Genomic DNA, 20,520 nt, shown 5'->3' with positions numbered 1-20,520 from the left:
CATGATTTTCACACTTCCACAGGAATATGACTAGCTCTAATATAAATGTAAATTGTGTATAAAATATGTTATTTATATAGTAGGAAGATATTTAACAAGAAATATATTAGAGGGTTGAGGTTTATAGGCAATTAATAAAACACCTAATAATTACATATAATCAACACCACTAAGTGAATATATTTGTAACTCAGAAAGATAATAGGGACAATAAATGGTTACTTGTAATTACTATATTCAATTAACTCTTTTTTTTTGTTTCACACATTGAGTCAAATATAATATTGTAGACATGGATTTTTACTCTGGAAAATGTTAATAAACTCAAATTAGATCTCAAATTATTTTCCAAATATCCCGTGTCTTGTCATAATTAATTATAAAACAAAAATTAGATTGATTTCTTACATTCCAATCAATCACATAATAAAGAAGTTTCAATATTACTGTTGAGAATTTTTAAGTTCATAGCATTACTTAATTTCTTTTTGTCAAGATAACCTTTTCCATTTATAATATAAGTTTATTTGAAAACCCAAATGGACTCCTAATAAGATTCTCAGTATGAGTATAGGTTCCATAGACATAAAATTGGAAAATGAGAATCCAACTAAAAATTAAAAAATATCGAGAAAGTTTTAAAAAAATTAGCCTTGTAGTAACAAAACAACAACAAACTCTCATATTATAAAAAAATATTTCAAAGATATATAGTAGTTATGAAATTAGAACCTAGAATATTATCAATTAAAATTGCAAATCATCAATCAGCTAAAAAGAAAAACTTGAATGCTAACCCATGATATATTTATGTGTAACATATATGTGTGTGTGTGTAACATTTATAATTTTTGAGCAACCACGTCAAACACAAATTTTCTTGGTGAAAGCCACAAACAAGAAAATGAAGATTTTTTCAGTTATTTTCTTTGCCTATTTTTCTTCAAAATTGTTAATATTTTTTAAAACAATTATGAGGTGATTAATGAATTATATATATTTCTATTCATCGATTGAGAATATACTATAATAATTAATCCTTAATTTCATCTCATGAAACTAATTATTTATTATAATAATAGTGTGATATATTTTAGTAACTAAATTTTGGAAAGGGTGATGTTAAGAGAAAGAATAGAATGAGTTTGATTTGTTTACATCAATCCATCCATTATTCAAGAGAGAGAATGTAAAAAAATGACAAATTTAAATGGATGACTAGACAACAAAACCATACAATAATATTACCAGAATTACCTGGAAGGTTGGACACATTAGTTGAGATCATCACCTTATACAAACTCTAATGTTAAAACCTGCACCATTCCATGATTGTGCAGTTGATGGGTCACAAATATATTTTATACGGTCAAATAACTAATTAATTGCCTTCATAGTGACAAGTGAAAGGAAAATAGCAAAAGAAGAAAATATCATGTGAAATGAAAGTCTTCTCGAAGAGAAAGAACTCCACTACCATGACTATTGGAGGACGCCAATTTTAGCCATTTGAGAGGAACTAAGACTGTCTGTACTTGAGCTTATAATATGGATAAACTTCTGAATAACATTATTTGGGAGGTGCGGAGCACTTATTTCGGTGTTGGTTTTTAGGTTGCTGCGTCAAATAAATGGCACATTGAGGTTATTAAGGAGAGATTTTCTTGGCACAGATATTTTTGTGACATATATTTTTACATAAGCTTCCCCCTTCTCTTTAAATGCACAACATCATCTAAATTGTTGGCTACTAAAGAAATCATCAGTAGAAGTCCTGTATAATGTATTCCCCCATTGTATTAGCCCTCCCCCACACACATTTAGCAATGATGTAATAAGGGTGTCATGGAGGGTAATAAAAACAAATTTTCCGATACATTAATTTCCAGCAGCTCCCTGACTTTGAATATCTATATATTATGGGTTTGCAATTGGCAAACCACTTATTAGTCAACTTCTGGCTTATACTTGTACAATGACGGTTCTCCGAGTTACCAGGGAACTCAAATCATGTGTAAGGCAGCTTCCTTTTAGTATTTTTCTGAAATGGATCTGTTTTGGCACATTGGAACCACATTGGGTTTTGATGAAAATGTTGGAACCAACAGAAGTGGATAATCTAGGTATTGAGTTAGACTGTTAGTTCAAGTAGTTTCTCCTCTTCCATCTGAGCAGCACCATATTATATTTTTCAAAGTAAAAATTCATGTCTACTATATTATATTTGACTCAATCTATGAAACAAAATAAAAGAGTTAAATATATTTAGTAATTACAAGTAACCATCCATTTGTGCCTATCATCTCTCCAAGTTATAAAATATCCACTCATTGGTGTTGATTATATGTAATTATTGGGTGTGGTATGGACGGTTGGCCATAAATGATTCATCATTTCAATAGAAAAAGCACCTGGAAGAAAAAGCCAATTCATTTTCCGATATATCTCGGGTACCGTATAAAATACATATTTTTTAGGTATAAAGTTTACATTGACATAGGAGCTAGTCACATTCCAGCGAGAAAATCATGTGTGGTGCTTGACACCTTGTTTGCTTGTTGCTAAGTAGTTCAGCTTTTCCATTATAAAAGGGGAATTTAATACATATTTCTTACCAAATTTATGTCGTAATAAGCCGTGTCCCATAACACATGGATCTTATTGCAGTATAACTTAAGATCCAATTTATAATTTACGTAATTAATCTAGCAAATCAAATTGAAAGAAAAAAGCTCAACAAGAGGTTGACTAGCAATTAAAGCTTTATTTATGAAACCATTTCAAAGAAAAAGAGTAACAATCAAAGTCTCATTTATGAAACCATTTCAAGAATAAAGCCTAGCCACCTACTTAGTGTTGAATCACTTATTTCCTTCTATTTTAGGTATAGTTTATCACAATGTTATTCCTAACTGCGTGAGTATAATGCTATGGCTATCAACATGAAAACCTAAAAATCATGTGCTCCACATATATTTACCCTTATTCCTATAATTAGGGTCAGAGTAAAACGCCAAAATGTAGTAAAATCACCGGAGTTTTTCCAATGTAACATACATATGAAATAAAAACCATGCATCAAAGAAAGAAACGGAAACTTCTTCTAGCAAGTACACGAATTCATGTATCAACACCCAAAACAGGTTAAATATTCAGGGAGAAGAGCATTCAACAAATAAGTTTTCAATTTCATGAAGTCAACTTATGACTATTCGGGTATGGTATGCAAGAACATGCTACACAGGTATGCAGGACATGATACACAAACTTAAGTGGAAAATAGTTCATTTGAAAGTTTTGGCGTCATCGTCGAAATAATGTTACTGTATGGATTTTCCATCTGCGTACATCAACAAGTCCAAAGTTTTTCAAGACCTGAAACAAGCAAATTTACACAATATAGATATGAGATAACAATTTTCAAAGTAAAACAAGATCAAGGTACATTTTTTTAATTAATAAAGAAACACTTGAAACTTATAAATTCCACATGGGAGTTAGCAATTATTCAATGGAGAAGTGCAAGGCAAATAACTTGATATTGTATATTAACTCGCGCAGGTTGTGTTAAATTAACCACCTTTTAAGTTTGTTACTACATCTATGATAACTTAAAATGGAATATCGTTGGTTAATTTAACAGAAAGTGCGCCAGTTAATATACACTATTTTTTGTTATTGATATTTGTAAATCCTAAATTCTCATGGATCACATTTCAGCATGCTACTTTAGTATTTTAGCTTAACATAATGTATTTATACTGTTATAGCCTGCCGTGTTATTTGTCTAATCCAGTCTTGCAGGTTTCTATGTACAACAAAACTTTAGCAAGTTGTTTCTAAATAAAAAGCTATGACAGAATCCTATGAGAAGCAGAACTTCTCAAAGATTACATGATTTCGACTTCTACATTGGTTAGAACAAAAGGTGTACGTTTTCTAATTAGACTATGAATATTTTTATATATATAAGCTCAATTTAATTAAAAATGTTTTTCTAAAATTAAGGAGGTTTGTTAGCGCTTTGATTTATCCAAACTCTTTTCAACTTAAATTCCTCTTTATCCCATATTTGTAGGACCGATGCTTTTAAACTTTTTCTTTATCTCAGTTCCTATCTATATGGATTATATATGTTCGATTAATTCACCAGAACCAACGTTCATGAAGAACAACCGGTCATGGGGGATTAATCCAATGTAGTCGTTATATTCTTTTCATATATAAATGGCTGATTGTTTTAAGTATAGTTAACAACTCACAATCTTGAAAACACTTTACTTCTCTACTGAGCTTTATTAAGTACTTTATTGATACTTTCTTAGAGAACATAGTTTGAGTTGTAATATCTCGTATATTGTTTAAAATGATTGTAATTGTTTAGTCACTAAAGATAGCGGGGTACTTGGTTTGAGGTGCAAAGGGTTCGAGAAACAGGAGGAATTCAAGGAGGGTAGCTCAAGGAATTCAAGAGTTCGAGAACAGGTGGCGCATGGGACAATAGTGTCGAGCATTTTACTGTGTGCTTAAAGGTTTCAGCAAGCTGCTTTAAGTGACTGGGAAAGGGGAGATATATTATTATTCTATAATTGTTGGTATTTTCAGTAATAATATATTCTCTTACCAAGTTGGTAAGGGATGAGGACATAGACTATTAGATATAAGGGTCTAACCTGGCTAAAATTGCTTTTACCGATTTAGTATTTACATGTCTCCACCTTATTGTTTTTATTTCTGCTGAATAATAGCGTTCTGTAATCACTTCTTAACTGAAAATACTAAGCTGAAATACTCGGTAAAAATTTTAAATTGACATTGTTAGCTAGCCATTATACAACTATTCATCCCGTCTAGGTGTAACTTTCAATATTCACTTATTTTCTTATGATATTTATATTTTGTTATGTATCAAATTATTAGGTATCTAAACAAAGAGATTTCCTTATCCCTATGATGTAGATTTTATTATTATTATTTGACTTATACAAATTTAATTTACTTACCTTATTCTTTAAGAATCTATCTATGATATCTTCTTTTATATATATATATATATATATATATATATATATATATATATATATATATATATATATATATATATATATATATATATATATATATATATATATATATATATATATATATTAATTTTATTTTGTTGACTCATTTTCTCTCATGATTTAAATCTTATCATTATTTTGTTTATTCCATAAACTTATTATTTTACTTTATTTGTGTTATATTTTTCAGGGTACTTGATAGGAAGTAAAGGAGAGTAGGAGCTCTTATGAGTGTTGTCATATCCAACATTAAAGTTTTATTGTGTAAATGTCTCTACTCATATTTGTATGTCCATGGATTAGATGGTAACTTTTCTTAAATTAAAGGAATTCTTGATAGCCACTATCATATTCTCATAATTCATCACCCGAATACGTATTTTGTGACAAAACAAATACAATCTCTCATTTAAATTTTTTCATATCTTCAATATGTGTTTCCATGTATTCATAATCTTTAATTAATTTTATTTGTATAAAATGTCCTAAATTAAGGAGGTATTTTAGCAATTTGTCCAATATTATTTAGTAAATAAATATATGTCATATAGTTAAACTTTAAGTCATATCTAGTAAGATTATATGTATATGTATAAATATACATAAGCAAGTGATCAAATACAAACCAACTTTTAAATACAAACTAAAAACCAGTTTCCATATCACTATTTATAACTGCGGGTATCACTAATATATAATGCACTAATAACTGTTTTTATACAGTATATAAACATCGATTTATAATTCAAAATTCATAAAATCTACTTACCTAAACTATTGATGATCGATTATAGATAATCAATTTCAATCTTAGAAAGGTTCTTGACCGTAACAAGCCGTAAAAGGAGGTGTATGATGGTGGTAAGTAGTCGCTAGTTTTTGTAAGTTATGAAGGGAAGTGTTCGTGACTATTGGTGATGACAGGCGATGGTGGCAAGTCATAGAAACGTCTGGTAATGATAGTAAGAGTGGTTATTATGGTTCTGGTGAATATGATGGTCATATACGTTGCATATATTTATATTTGCGAAATATGGTATATGTAAATTAGTGATTTCTGTTGTTAAAAATAGTGATAAAAAAATGAGCATAAACTGGTTTTTAGGCTAATTTGGTTTGTATTAGAGTAGGACTATATATGTGTGTGTGTGTGTGTGTGTGTCTATATATATACTTGCTTATAACCTTTGCCATAATATAAATAAATACACACACACACACGCTTATAACCCTTACCATGCACGATAGATTTATAAAATTTGTAATGTTATCGTCCATATTATAAATTTAGGTCAAATACAAACTGATCATACTAACCGAATTTTTAAATTTTTTGGCTTAATTGATAATAAAAAAGTTTATTAAAACACGTCATATACCAACGAGTCGTCATGGTACCATACGTTAAAAACATAACTTTTACAGCATAAATATTTTACAAGTCCAACAGTGGACGCCATTCCACAAGTCTAAGGATCGAGTACACATCTTTTCCACTTATTACAATACTATATTAACTATAAATAATGAGCTAAATTACTTGCTCGGATATAATACGATTCCACCAAGCCAAGAAGCAGCTTTGGTGATTCCTAGCGCGAGTCATGCTCTTTCCCTTTTCCTCGGCTAGCCAAAACAGTCATCAAATTATCTTTGTTTTTCCTACTTTTGAAAAATAAAGTAGCAAGAATGAGCACAAAGTGCCCAGCAAGTATAACAGGGAATATTCGGGATGCAAAATCATAACAATAGAGTGCCAAAAACTTTCATAAACGAATCAAAATTTAAATTTAAAACCATTCGTTCGATATAATTTCAAGATCAGAATCTCTTATCTAGCACAACCATCCTGTAACTCGGAAATCACTCGTCTTTCCCCTTGGCACGTTCGTGATGCGATCAATTATCACAACATACAGGTTCTCCCGCGAATCTTATTCTCACGTGATCACGGGTCGACATATGACCGCCTCTTTCCTTTTAATTGCTAGCATAAACATAGTTAATATTTTTTTAGTAACACCAATTTCTTGAATTTCTTTTATCATCGTTAATTCATAATTTTAATTTCGCATTAGTTTAATTTAGTTGATAGTAAAAACAACAATTTTTCTCTGAACTTCTAAATAAAAAAGAGTAATATAATTGATTTGATATTGTATTCAGTCCTTCCCTGAGAACGAACTTCATAAATTTCACTGCAACACTGTTGCAACCAGTCACGGAGGCTATCAAGTGTCGAGCTTTTCCTCAGACCTTGAGCGGGATGGCGCATCACTGATATAGTCATTTACCCCCAAACTCTATATCTTCGTTTGGAGACTTGAGCAGGGCTTTCATAGGACAGTTTTTTGGGAGCAAGACTCATGCCAAGAGTTCTGCTTCTTTGATGAGCTTACGTCAAGGAAAGAACGAATCCCTTCAAGAATACATGAATCGTTTTACCAAAGAAGCTCTCAAGGTCCCAGATTTGGATCAAAAGGTAGCCATGATTGCCCTCCAACAGGGCACTAAGGATGATAATTTCCGCTGTTCCTTAGCAAAGAGGGCCCTCGACAATATGAATGAGTTACAAGAGAGAGCTGGAAAATACATCAAGACGGAAGAAAGCTTGAGAAAATCCCAGAACAATTAGGGACTAAACACCGACCCCAAGAAGCGTTGAAGTGATACCGCGTATAGAGCAGATACCACATACTCTAAAAGGGAAGACGGTGAGAAGTCACCTATTAAAAAGAAATTAGGACCGAGGTTCGATGAGTATGCAAGGCTTAATTCCCCGAGAAGTCAAATTCTGATGGATATTGAAAAAGATGGAAGTGTTCGATGGCCGAAGCCTATTAGAACCGACCCCAAAAAAAGAAACTAACACTTGTATTGTCGATTCTATAAGGATACATGACATAAGACTGATGATTGTCGGCAATTGAAAGATGAAATTGAATTTTTGATTCGTAAAGGCAAACTGTCTAAATATACCAGGGATGGAGATAGAAGCCTCCAAGACAATGAGAATCGTAGTCCGGATAATGATGATCGTGACAGGAGAACTCAGTCTCGAGGGCCTGTGATTAATATATTCTCTGGAAGACCAACCGCTGCTAGTACATCCAGTAACTCTTGGAAAGCTTATGCAAGAGAAGTAATGAGTATAGTTGGAGAACCCCCGAAGAAGGCGAAGATCGAAGTTTCCTAGACATTTGTTGAGTTAGATGTTGAAGAGGTGAAGTTCCCCCATGATGATCCTCCAGTAATTATCCCAATGATTGGAAACTCATCTGTGAAGAGGGTGCTCGTTGACAACGGAGCCTCCGTCGATATCTTGTTCAATGATGCTTTTGAGAAGATGGGATATATTGATTCACAATTAACGCCAACTTAAATGCCCATATATGGCTTCAATGGAGTAAAATCAAAAATCGAAGGAATGATCCAGCTACTAGTCACGATGTGGACAAAACCTCGGCCAACCACGTTCATGTTAAACTTCCTGGTTATCAAAGCCTCATCGACTTACAATGCAATCCTTAGGAGGACAAGGATGCATGCCTTCAGAAGGAACGAAGTGGGAGAAGAAAGAGGAGATCAGAAGATGGCCAGAATTTGTTATGTTGCAGCCTTGAAATCTGGAGGAGTTGGGGGCAATCCTACCCATAGAAGACCTAGATGTTTGAGAAGAAGAAAGGAGCTTGCCGAGGTTTTGATTCCCATTTCACTATATGTTGAGGAACCTGAAAAGGTCACCCATGTAGGAGCATTACTCCCCGGATACTTGAAAGAGGAACTTGTGAAGTTATTAAGGGACAATCATGATGTATTTGCTTGGACAGTTGTTGATATGCCAGGGATCGATCCCCTCTTTATGACCCACAAGTTGAATGTAAACCCTGAAAGAAAACGCATCAAGAAGAAGAAGAGAGATTTTTCTCCGAAAGGCAGGAAGCCATAAAGCAGGAAGTAGATAAGTTGTTGGAAGCAGGTTTCATTGAAGAAATTCCGTTTTCGGAATGGTTGGTCAACCTAGTCATGGTCAAGAAGGCTAATGGAAAGTGAAGGATGTGTGTAGACTTCACGGATTTAAATGACGCTTGCCGGAAGGATTGTTTCCCCCTTTCAATAATTGATACACTGATAGATGCCACTGCTGGTCATGAGATGTTGAGTTTTATGGATGGCTTTAGTGGATACAACTATATCTGAATGGACAAAGACTATGTACCCAAGGTATCATTCATCACTGACTTTGGTGTATTTTGTTATTTGGTTATGGTGTTTGGTCATAAGAATGCGGGAGCCACGTACCAATGCCTTGCGATTGGGAAGACCAAAAAGGTATACGTAGACGATATGCTAGTGAAAAGCTTGAACAAAGCTGATCACCTCGAACACATGAAGGAGGCTTTTAAAGTCCCGAGGACGTAGATGAAGATGTTAAACCCGACCAATTAGTGCGCCTTTGGAGTTGGGTCTGGGAAATTCTTAGGTTTGATGGTCTCTAAGCGAGGAATTGAGGCCAACCCTGATAAGATAAAGGCCATCCTCGACATGGAATCCCAAAAAACTATAAGGGATGTACAGAAGCTAACAGGTAGGTTTGCAGCCTTGGGAAGATTCATATCCAAATCTGGTGATAAGTGTTTACCCTTCTTCAAGGCATTGAAGAAAGTTAAGAATTTTGAATGGAAAAGTGAATGCCAAGTGGCCTTCGATGAGTTGAAAAATTATACGGCAGAGCCACCCCTTTTGTTGAAACCTGTGGTTGGCGAAGTATTGTACGTGTACTTAGCTGTTTCAGAACAAGCTAAGTGAGTAATAGAGCTCCTGGAGTTCGATATTCAATGCCTGCCACAAACGTCAATCAAAGCTCAGGCTCTACCTGACTTCCTCGTTGAATGTACCATTAACAAACAGGAAGTCGGGGGGGCGAGAGGACAAGGTGTAAGAACCTAGTAAGGAAGCGAAGCCCAAAGAATACTGGTTATTATTTTTTACCGGAGCTTCAAAAATAAAAGGAAGTGGTGCAGGACTTGTGCTCTCGAGCCCTGACGGTTTCATTGTTTAGTATTCTATTAAGTTATACTTCCCTACCACTAACAATGAAGCTGAGCATGAAGCCTTGATAGGTGGACTACGCTTGGCAAGAACTCTGAGGGTAAAGAATTTGAAAGTCTGTGCAGACTGAAAACTTGTAATGTTTCAAGTTAATGGTGAATTTGAGGCTTGAGAAAAAACTATGTTGAAGTATTTGAAGATTGTAAAGGCTCAGATGACGCATCTTGAAGAATGTCTGATAGAATATATACCTAGGGAAGAGAATACGAAGGCTGATGTTTTATCATAATTTGCTTCCTCAGATAATGAGGTCTGCTCGAGAAGTGTTTATTATCAGGTCTTGAAAACCCGAGTATCGACGCTAAGTTAGTCGCTCCAATCAATACAAGAGCTACATGGATGGATGAAGTAAAGATGTGTCTTGAAAACGGTCGTCTACCACCTAATGCTGATGAAGCCCGAAAGTTACAAGTACGAGCCTTAAAGTATGTACTCATAGAAGGCATCTTGTACGGGAAGTCTTTTGTAATCCCGTACTTAAGGTGTCTGAGGCCAGATGAGGCTCAAGAAGCCCTTAGAGAAGTTCATGAAGGTGTATGTGGCCAACATCATGGAAGAAGAGCATTAGCTCACAAGGTTACCCGCCTTGGATTTTACTGGACAGACATGCTGAAGCATGCTCAAGATTATATGAAGAAGTGTGATCGTTGTCAAAGATTTGCACCAACTGTACGACAACCACCTGAGATGTTGACATCCATCAATATTCCAATCCCTTTTGCAATGTGGGGGATGGACATCCTAGGACCATTTCCACTTGTTAGTGCACGAAGAAAGTTCTTATTAATAGCAATTGATTATTTTACTAAGTGGAATGAGGCTAAACCTCTGGCCAAGATAACCACCAAAAAAGTCGCTCCGTTCGTTTGGGAGAATATCATTTGCAGGTATGGGATACCCCGAATCATGGTAACCGACAATGGAACTCAGTTCAATAATGCTGAGTTCAAAAGTTATTGTGAAGATTACGCAATTGAACTACACTTGACCTCAGTAGCTCACCCTCAAGCAAATGGACAAGCTGAAGTGGCTAATAGGATAATCCTCAATGGACTAAAGAAAAGAGTTGAGAAAGCCCCGAATCATGGGCCGATGAGCTGCTCCCTATACTTTGGGCATATCGAACTACCTATGAGGTCTCGAGTGGAACAACTCGTTTTCAGTTGGCTTATGGAGCTGAGGCAGTGGTGCCACTTGAAATCAATCATACTTCGACCAGGATCCAACAATATGAGCTAGCAGCCAATATTGAGGAAGCATGAGACTTGCACTTGACATGATTGATAAAGTCCGCAATCAGGCTCATGCCCAGATTGTGGAAAATCAGAAGCGAGCTTCATATTATTATAATCTTTGAGTTAAGGGATGATATTTCAGAGAAGGAGACCTGGTCCTTAGAAAAATTGAGGCTTCAGGTGTTGGTCCTGAGGGAAAGATGGCCGCAAATTGGGAAGGATCCTACCAAGTCAAGAATACCATGGCTCCTACAAGTTTTAGACCTTGGAAAGAGATGAAGTCTCAAGGAGTTGGCATGCATCCAACTTAAAAATATATGATGCTTAAATATTTACTTGAAGTCTGTAAAAGCTAGTAGTTATCACAGAATAAAGGTCATGTTGACCACTGCCACTTAGTTGATTTACGAAGATAGTTTATCTCTTTTACTGTATTATAATAAAATCTCAAGGATTATTTCCCCAACTTGATTGTTCAAGTTTTATTTTACTTGTATTTTCTTTAATTTTAGATTACAAATCCTAAGTTAAGGACAAAATAAAAGCTCGAAGCTAAATAGAGAACGCTGTGAAAAAGAAAAAAAAAGAAAACTTAGATAAACAAGTCAATATACGAAGTTAAATATTCAGCCACGAAGGACAAAACGAAAGTCTAAATAGATGTTTTACAAATGAAAAGACATGCAAGGCTACTTAAACTTCTAAGCACCTAAACATCTAGGTCCTTGAAGATGTCGTCTCTACTTTGGCCTCCTCGGTGTTTTGAGCCTTGTCCCCGAGGTCTTCCTTGTCATTGTCTAGGAAACCTACCAAGGGGTTGTTTCCTTCATCCGGGATTTCCCCATCTTGGACGTCAATCACATGTGAATCTCCATCCAACATTTCCTCCACAACCATTGTGAAGATGGCAATTTCCCTAGAATGTGAGAAACATGGAATCTCTCTAATGTGACCCCTTTGATTTGGGATCCCAGCTCGCCGATGATATTTTCCCAAAAAGACTTGAAAGTCTCGGGGAAGTTAGCATGATAATCGACATTCAGGAGATCTTCGAACTCCTGAGAAGCCTTGTAATCAGGTATGGCTTTCGAGCGCACCCGAGCTAACTCCGCCTCCAGGGTCCTCACCTTCTATTTCTCAGCAGCCAACTTCGCCTCCACACCTCGGAACCGCTCAAAGCTGGCGGCCGAAGACTCAAAATATTTATCACGATCGCGTTTAGCGATCGTCTTCTCGGTCCTCACCTTCTTCAGGTTATGAACTGCGGCCTGAAGATAGGTATTGACCTGAAAAAGAAAGAGAAATATTTGCAACGAAGAAAACAAAAGCAAAGTTTAAAAATAATCAAGAGAATTATTTTTAAGTAAAATTAAATGGGCCTTACCGTATCCACGGCCTGAGTTGCTAAAAGCTCAATCTGTAGATCGTCCAAGGACTCGACCACATGGACCTTGTCCCGGGGAGTGACTACATTCCTGGACCACTCTGCGGCGGCCTTGAGTCTCCCAGGACGGTATCCTTGTTTAGCAGGCCCCATTAATTCACATAGAGGTTGCGGTCACTGGTAATTCTTGTCGCTGATAGCCTTTTTTCTTGTATGATCGTCAACGACGACTTGCCGTGGGCTCAGAAAGGCTGAAACCTTTTTGACCACCGGGGTATCTCCCACTTTTCTTCCCCGCTTGGTGCGGGAAACTTTAGTAGGGACGACCTGAGATGCTCCGGCCTCCCTTTTCTTGAAAATATTTCCCAAATTAGCTTGGGCTGCGAGCAAAACACAAAAAATTAGAGGCCCATTGACTTAATCAAAAGAACGAAATAGGAAAGATAAAAAGGGGCATAGCCTTAGAGCCCAAATCACTTAGGCCGTGTTCCTGGAGCGAGGCCTCGGAAATAAGCATCGAGCTATGATGTAAATCATCTCTGGTTAGGACCCTGATGGCAGCCTCCTCCTTGACCCCTAACTTAAGATACCTAATGGCCCCGTCCTCAGCCCGACTAAAGTCTGAGAAAAAATAATTGTTCCAATCCGCCCCCTCTAAATATACATAGAACCATTTCTTTTTCCAGGTCGTAGACTTAGGCCCATAGGATCTAACAAGAACACTCTCGTAAGCCTCCTATGCGGTTTTAATAAGGTGCCTCCTTGGCGGGGGTGACCCACGCCACGAGCGAACTTACGAATTGAGGCAATAATCGACAATTATTATGGATAAATAAAAGAATATTCAATATTTATTTTAAAGGTGCTAGTATGTCTCCTAGGCGGGGTTACCCATACCTAGGAAACATTACTTATCGAAGTTTTGCAAAAGCCAGTGTTTGACCCACGCCAAGGAAGCACCTCCCCTCGGCAGAGGTAACCCATGCCCAGGGGACACTCTTTCTTTAAGCTTAAAAGCTACCCACACAAGGGAAGCAAGTATCCTTGGCGTGGCATCCAGAAGATCTCCTTGGCCGGGGTCACCCACGCCAAGGAGACAAACCATTTGTGGCATGTGCGTGCACCCACGCCCAGGAGACATGTCTCATAGCCATGGCAATTTGAGTGCCTTATATATTTATAAAATGCCAAAAAAAAACCCCGAAAATTGGGGAAAATGTGAGAAAATCCTGGAAAATTCAATATAATTCATGAAAAATGGAATTAAATTCCCAAAAATTATTTAAGGCTCGAAAAATTATGGGAAATTGGAATTTAATTGTGAAAATTTCAATAAAATGAAATTATGCCTCGGAAAATTACAAAAATGCTAGAGGGCACTATTATTCGATAAAAATACATGTAGTACAACATAAAAGACTCGATAATTTATGAAGACGATCCGATAAATCCCAGAAAGCCATGTAAAACTTCTATAACGTTTGATAAATTCTTACGAAACTTATCGAAAGTTGGAGGCAAATGATAGAGTCGAAATAATTAAGGAATTATTTATAACACCAAAGTGTAAAAGCCCGATTGATAAAGGCTCAAGTACAATAAAATTCATATTCAACCGGTACAAGCCCAATAAAGGTCCAGACCGTGCATGTATGGATCATAAAAAGGGACTTAACTGGACCTGAGGCCCAATGAAGGCCCAGTTACGAAATAATAATCCGATAAGAGGACTCCAAGAACTCTATCAGTTCTATAATACTTCTAATACTTCAAGAATAATTATCGAGGAGTTCTAGATAAATATTGACTACACAAAGATAAGAGTCTTACCTTATCTCAAGATAAAAAGCCTACTTCTACGAGGTTTCTGGTACGTGGAATCATACTTCCACACAGTTTGTAACATCGAGACTACTATATACAGGGCTCTACCCCTCCAAACTAGAACTACGTTCAGACTTATTCTTTACACAGCTAAAGATACGTAGGCATCTTGCACTCCGAGAACATTCTAAAAGCACGACGCTTACACCCTCGTTTTTAGATCCGTAACAATAATATTGTTTTAAAAATTACTTTATGTTATAGGTTTTTCAAGGTAAAGTTTGTAATGTATATGTAGATTTTAAACAATTAATTACAAATACTTAAACTTGATAATTACGTTATTTATATAAAATTTAATAGACAATGTTACTATTAAACATATCCATCAGCAAAAGTGTAAGGAAAATATCAAAATTATAATAAAAATTTAACAATAAAACAGTAGAAAATTATAATAGATTTGCGAAATGTTTTCTAAAATTTTATTAAATTAGCCATCATTAAAATTATGTCTTTAAATTTATTTACTTTTAGACATTAATTATTGTGATGAGAAAGTGCTAAGGCTTATATGTTTGAAAATTTTAAGCAAAATTTATTACTTTATAATCAATACAAAGTTTAAAATTATATTTACCCAAAAATAATGCAATTGCAACAAATATATAGGCTAACACATATATTAAATTCTAACCATAAATGAGCCGAGTATTAAGTTAACTATATTATAAAGGTTAGCTTTGGTACATAATGAGGTCATTTTATAAATCAATGTAATACTTGCAATAACATAATATAATTTTTTTCCTTCCTTAATAACTCTTTTTTACACCCAAAAATCTACAAGTGCAATATAATTTAAGTTAACCTATATTATAAAGATTAGTTTTATTATATAATGAGTCGATTGTACAAGTCAATATAATACTTGCAATGTGATTTTCTTTCCTTCCTGAATGGCTCTAACCAACGTATGTTTTCAAATTTTTAGTGCGATTATTCACATGATAATGTATCATTATTCATATTAATCCATCCAATATTATTTTCGTAAGTGTAGGAATCAATTATTTATATGTAAAAATAGTAATACATGAAATTACTCCCGTTTTTTACTGATACATTCGAATACATCCACTCACTACACTATTTGACCTATTGTAATGGCTGAAAAATGTAGCTTCAAGGCCTAAAACTGTTACAATATTAGACGCTTTGATAACATTATTGTCAAAATTCAGTGTTGCATTTGTGGCTCTTGTCATGGACTCCGGTTGCAACAATGATTTGGTTTCTTGTAACAATATTGTCATGTATTCTGAAATTATATCTTTACAAAATCAATCAAATCTAGTGATGTTGGGGGTATTTCTGTACAACAAAAAATACATAGAATCAAATAGCAATTTATTACCCTTTTTAATGACTTTTCTTGCTGTTTTTAAGTGTCTTAAAATTCTACAGTTGTAGTAATCAAAGCAATCAATGTAATATAATTTTATTACCTATTATATCTAGAATCTTTGAAAAAAATTCTCAGATTTTCTTAACGGTTCTATTCATATTTATTTGGTGTAATATATAATAAATAAAATTCTGATAATAAATAATCAGAATTTCATTTAATAATAATTTATCCATAAATTTAATAGGAAAATCTTCATTGCTGCATTTCTATACTGAAAGTTGAAACAGTTGAGAGAATCTTTCATTAAATATTTATTAATATGAATATGTTGATTTACATTAATAAACAATTAAATATATACACGTCGTAGAACATCCAGTAGACTCTTTTTTGTTTTTAAAAATCAATTTTGTTACCTATTATATCCCGAATCTTTGGAAATTATTCTTTTACTGAGATTCTATTTTTTTTACTGATATTCACATAGATATAAAAGGAGATATTAACGTGTGTTTTTAATTTTAAAGAATACTATCAAAACACCTTTGAGAATATTTTATGAATATAATTATTCAACTTTTTATTTGATAAATTTTAATCTTGTGTTAAGCGTTTGACTAAGTATTTCATCAGTTATCAATATTGAAATAGTTATTTAGAATATTCGATTATAAAATAATTTATGTGTATATATATATTTCAAAAGATTCTTTTAGAATTTCTTTGAATTTCTGATCAAAATATTGAGAAATTTATTATTTTGTATTGTAAAAAACGAGATTCTATAAAATGTTCCCTTGAGATTCTTCAAAAAGAGTATCTTTAAGATTCTTTCGAATTTAAAAATTTATATACACGTCGTAGAACATGGTAGAACTTTTTTTGTTTTTAACAATCAATTTTGTTACCTATTATATCCAGAATCTTTGGAAATTATTTTTTTTACTGAGATTCTATTTTTTTACTGATATTCACATAGATATAAAAGGAGATATTAACGTGTGTTCAACTTTTTATTAAAATAATTTTAATCTTGTGTTAAACGTTTGACTAAGTATTTCATCATCACTTATCAATCTTGAAATAGTTATTTAGAATATTCTATTATAAAATAATATATGTGTATAGATATATTTCAAAAGATTCTTTTAGAATTTCTTTGAATTTTTGATCAAAATATTGAGAAATTTATTATTTTGTATTGTAAAAGATGAGATTCTATAAAATGTTCCTTAAGATTCTTCAAAAGAGTATCTTTAAGATTCTTTCAAATTTAAAGATATCTAATTAAGATGAGGACATTTTTAAATTTATTTATAACATGAAGAAGTTGATAAAATATACAAGTAAATAAGTTTCCTAAATAGATAAAATATGCAATATAGAATAATTAGTAAAATATATAATGACGGTTTTATAACTAAAAGAAAATATAATATTTTATTTAATAGTACTATAATATTCAATATTAAAAAATGACGGCTTTATAACTAAAAGAAAATATAAATCACCAATTGAAATATCAAATACTTAGTTGAATTCATAAGTAAATATTTAATAGAATCTCAGCAAAATATAAATATCAAATTCTAAGGAATAAAGTTAATGACGTTTGAAATTATAAATGAATATTTAATAAAATCTTCTTAATGTATATGTTATTTTAAAATTCTTTAAAGTGTTTAGTTAAGTATTTAGCACCTTGTTTACTATAATTATATTAATTATCTTACTATAATTGATAGATTGAGTTGTGGGCAATACCAAATATAAAAGATATCTTAAATATACAAGATTTGGATTCCAGATTCGGTAATAAATTACGTTATTTGATTACTGCTTGAGATGTGGAAAATACCATATATAGAAGATCTGTAAATATTTTCAAGTAGATTCTGTTAGACATTGCCCTTGTTGATACTAGAATTTGATATATTGTGATCTAATTTAAAGAAGGTAATAAATATATTTTTTCTAAAAAATGAACGGCATCTAAAATTCCTAGGTTCTCTTGATAGTAAGGTTCTCCCTCGAACCTTACTCTCTCTCTCTCTCTATATATATATTTTTTTTTATTTATTCTAAAATTTTAATTATAGAATTACATACTCTCTTTAGATTCATGTGAGAAAATTGCACAGTTTGTTGTGATGGTAGTTCTCATGTTTGATCACGTTGATGGTTTTCAAAAACCCAGAACAAATTGAAAGATTAAAATCAGGCTTACAAGGTTCTGGCAAATTTTTTTTCCAAGAACAAACATCATCAAAGGCCACAATCTTATTTTGTTGGATGATGATGTAAGTTTAATGAATTGCAACCAACTTCATTCCTGTATATATGTATTGTTTTTTTATTTGATGTGCATAACTTCTCACATGTAGAAAATCCACACTATCTAAAGTATAATTATCTCTTAAGAATTCTCTTCTACATACTTACGTTTATTCTCATAACTGGCATGCTATTGGCATGGAAGTGGCACAAGGATCAGTTTATGTTATCGAGAACTTTCAAGTTCGTGATACTATTAGTAGATTGAAGCCAGTGTACACTAAATTTTGTTGGATATTAATCTAAACATATTTATTAAATAAAGTATTTACAGTAAAAACCCTATAAATTAATAATGTCGGGACCGGAGAAGTTTATTAATTTAGAGAGTTATTAATTTATCGATAAATTAATAATTATTAATTTAAAGATTTTTAACCGATTATACTATACTTACCAAACAAAAAAACATGTTGTATACAAATTAATATACTAAACAAAAAGACAAATTAGTCTATACCTCTTAGGACTAGGTTGCAGCGAATTTTAGGACTCAACGTAAATTAGTAATTATTGTGTTCATATGTTTTGGAAATCAATAATGACTCCTGAAGTATTATACAACAAATGTAAACAAGAAGAAAAAATGTGTTCAATATATTCTTAAACGAGTTTGGCATATATAAATTACATAATATGTTAGAGTATACAAACCATATCTCACAAGACAGCTTGTCATCTAAAAAGTATCTAAAAGGTATTGAGAAATCTAAAAGGAAAACAGAAGACTATTGAATCATTATTTAATAAAGTATAATATATATTTTTTCATTTTCTATGAATTATTAATTTATAATTTTCTTGGGACCGAAAATTATAAAGGGATCTCCCAAAAAATTATTATATTATTAATTTACCGAGTATTAATTTAAAGAGTTTCTACTGTACTTAATACATGACTTGGTCATGCAGTAGTAGTATGTCTGTAGGAGTTTATTTGGATTAGTAGTGGGTGGTTATTAGGAGTAGCAGTTATTTTAAACATATTTATTAAATAAAGTATTTGCGTAGTAAATTAAGTAATACATGACTTGGTCATGCAGTAGTAGTATGTCTGTAGGAGTTTATTTGGATTAGTAGTGGGTGGTTATTAGGAGTAGCAGTTATTTTACTTGCCACGTTCTTGGCAATCAGCTCTGGTATTTATCTTTGTATTTCCATTCTGTAATAGTTAAGAAGTCTGAATGCATTTGTTTTTTCTCCGTTTCAGAACAAACAATTGTGTAGTATTGCCTGGTTTACTTGTGTTTGTGTCTTCAAATTTTGCCTTCGTTAGTGAACAAAATACCTTTTGAGGTTTGACCGACATTTTAAGCACTCAAAGTTGAAATTGTCAAGAAACATAAGACTTCAATTTGTCAAACACTTATTAATTATACATGCCCATGACCTTGGCCCGAGACTAGGTTCAAGATCATATGCATAAAAAAAAAAAAGTCATATCAAAGATAAACATACCAAGAGACATTTAGACATATATATGTGACAGAATATTAACCTAAAATTTTTTTGACAAATAATATTCCATTTCATATCATTTATTACCTTCATGTTTACTTTCTAGGTATGCTGTTGCACCAACGTGTAAAAACAAATTAACTTACTCTCATACATGTGTTTATAATGAAAAAAATTTGCCACAACAAAACAAAAAATTATTTTTCATAGGTCTTACTTCCAAATTTGGAACATGGGGAACATATTTGAGTACGTAATTTTTTTTTCCTTTTGGGTAGAAATTATGGTTACCTTTATGAATGAAATTACTAAATTTCTTCAAAGGAATTACTAAATACATACATTGTCAAATTCTCTCGTCTTGGTGGCTTTGACCGTCACTATGAGATTAATTCGTTATCAATTAGTGCATCCCTAAAATCTTAATGACAAAGTTTTTTTCTCATTCCTTCCTCTATCTTTTAACTTGAACAAAACTTGGAAAAAAGTTAAAGGGAATTTTTATCATAAATATTTTATTTTATCTTGTTTCTAAAATTTGAGGCAAATATCTGGACTGTTCCTAGAATTCATCATAAATAAGACAAATGAATAATTTCAGAGACTCATGTTTTCATACATTAAACATGACTCTTGTACTTAATTCACCTAAGACTACAATATATTGGCCACCTGATTCATGAGAATTATAAATTATCT

This window comes from Daucus carota, chromosome 2 (assembly GCF_001625215.2).
Source record: "Daucus carota subsp. sativus chromosome 2, DH1 v3.0, whole genome shotgun sequence".
NCBI lineage: Eukaryota > Viridiplantae > Streptophyta > Magnoliopsida > Apiales > Apiaceae > Daucus > Daucus carota.
This window is presented reverse-complemented; position numbering follows the sequence as displayed.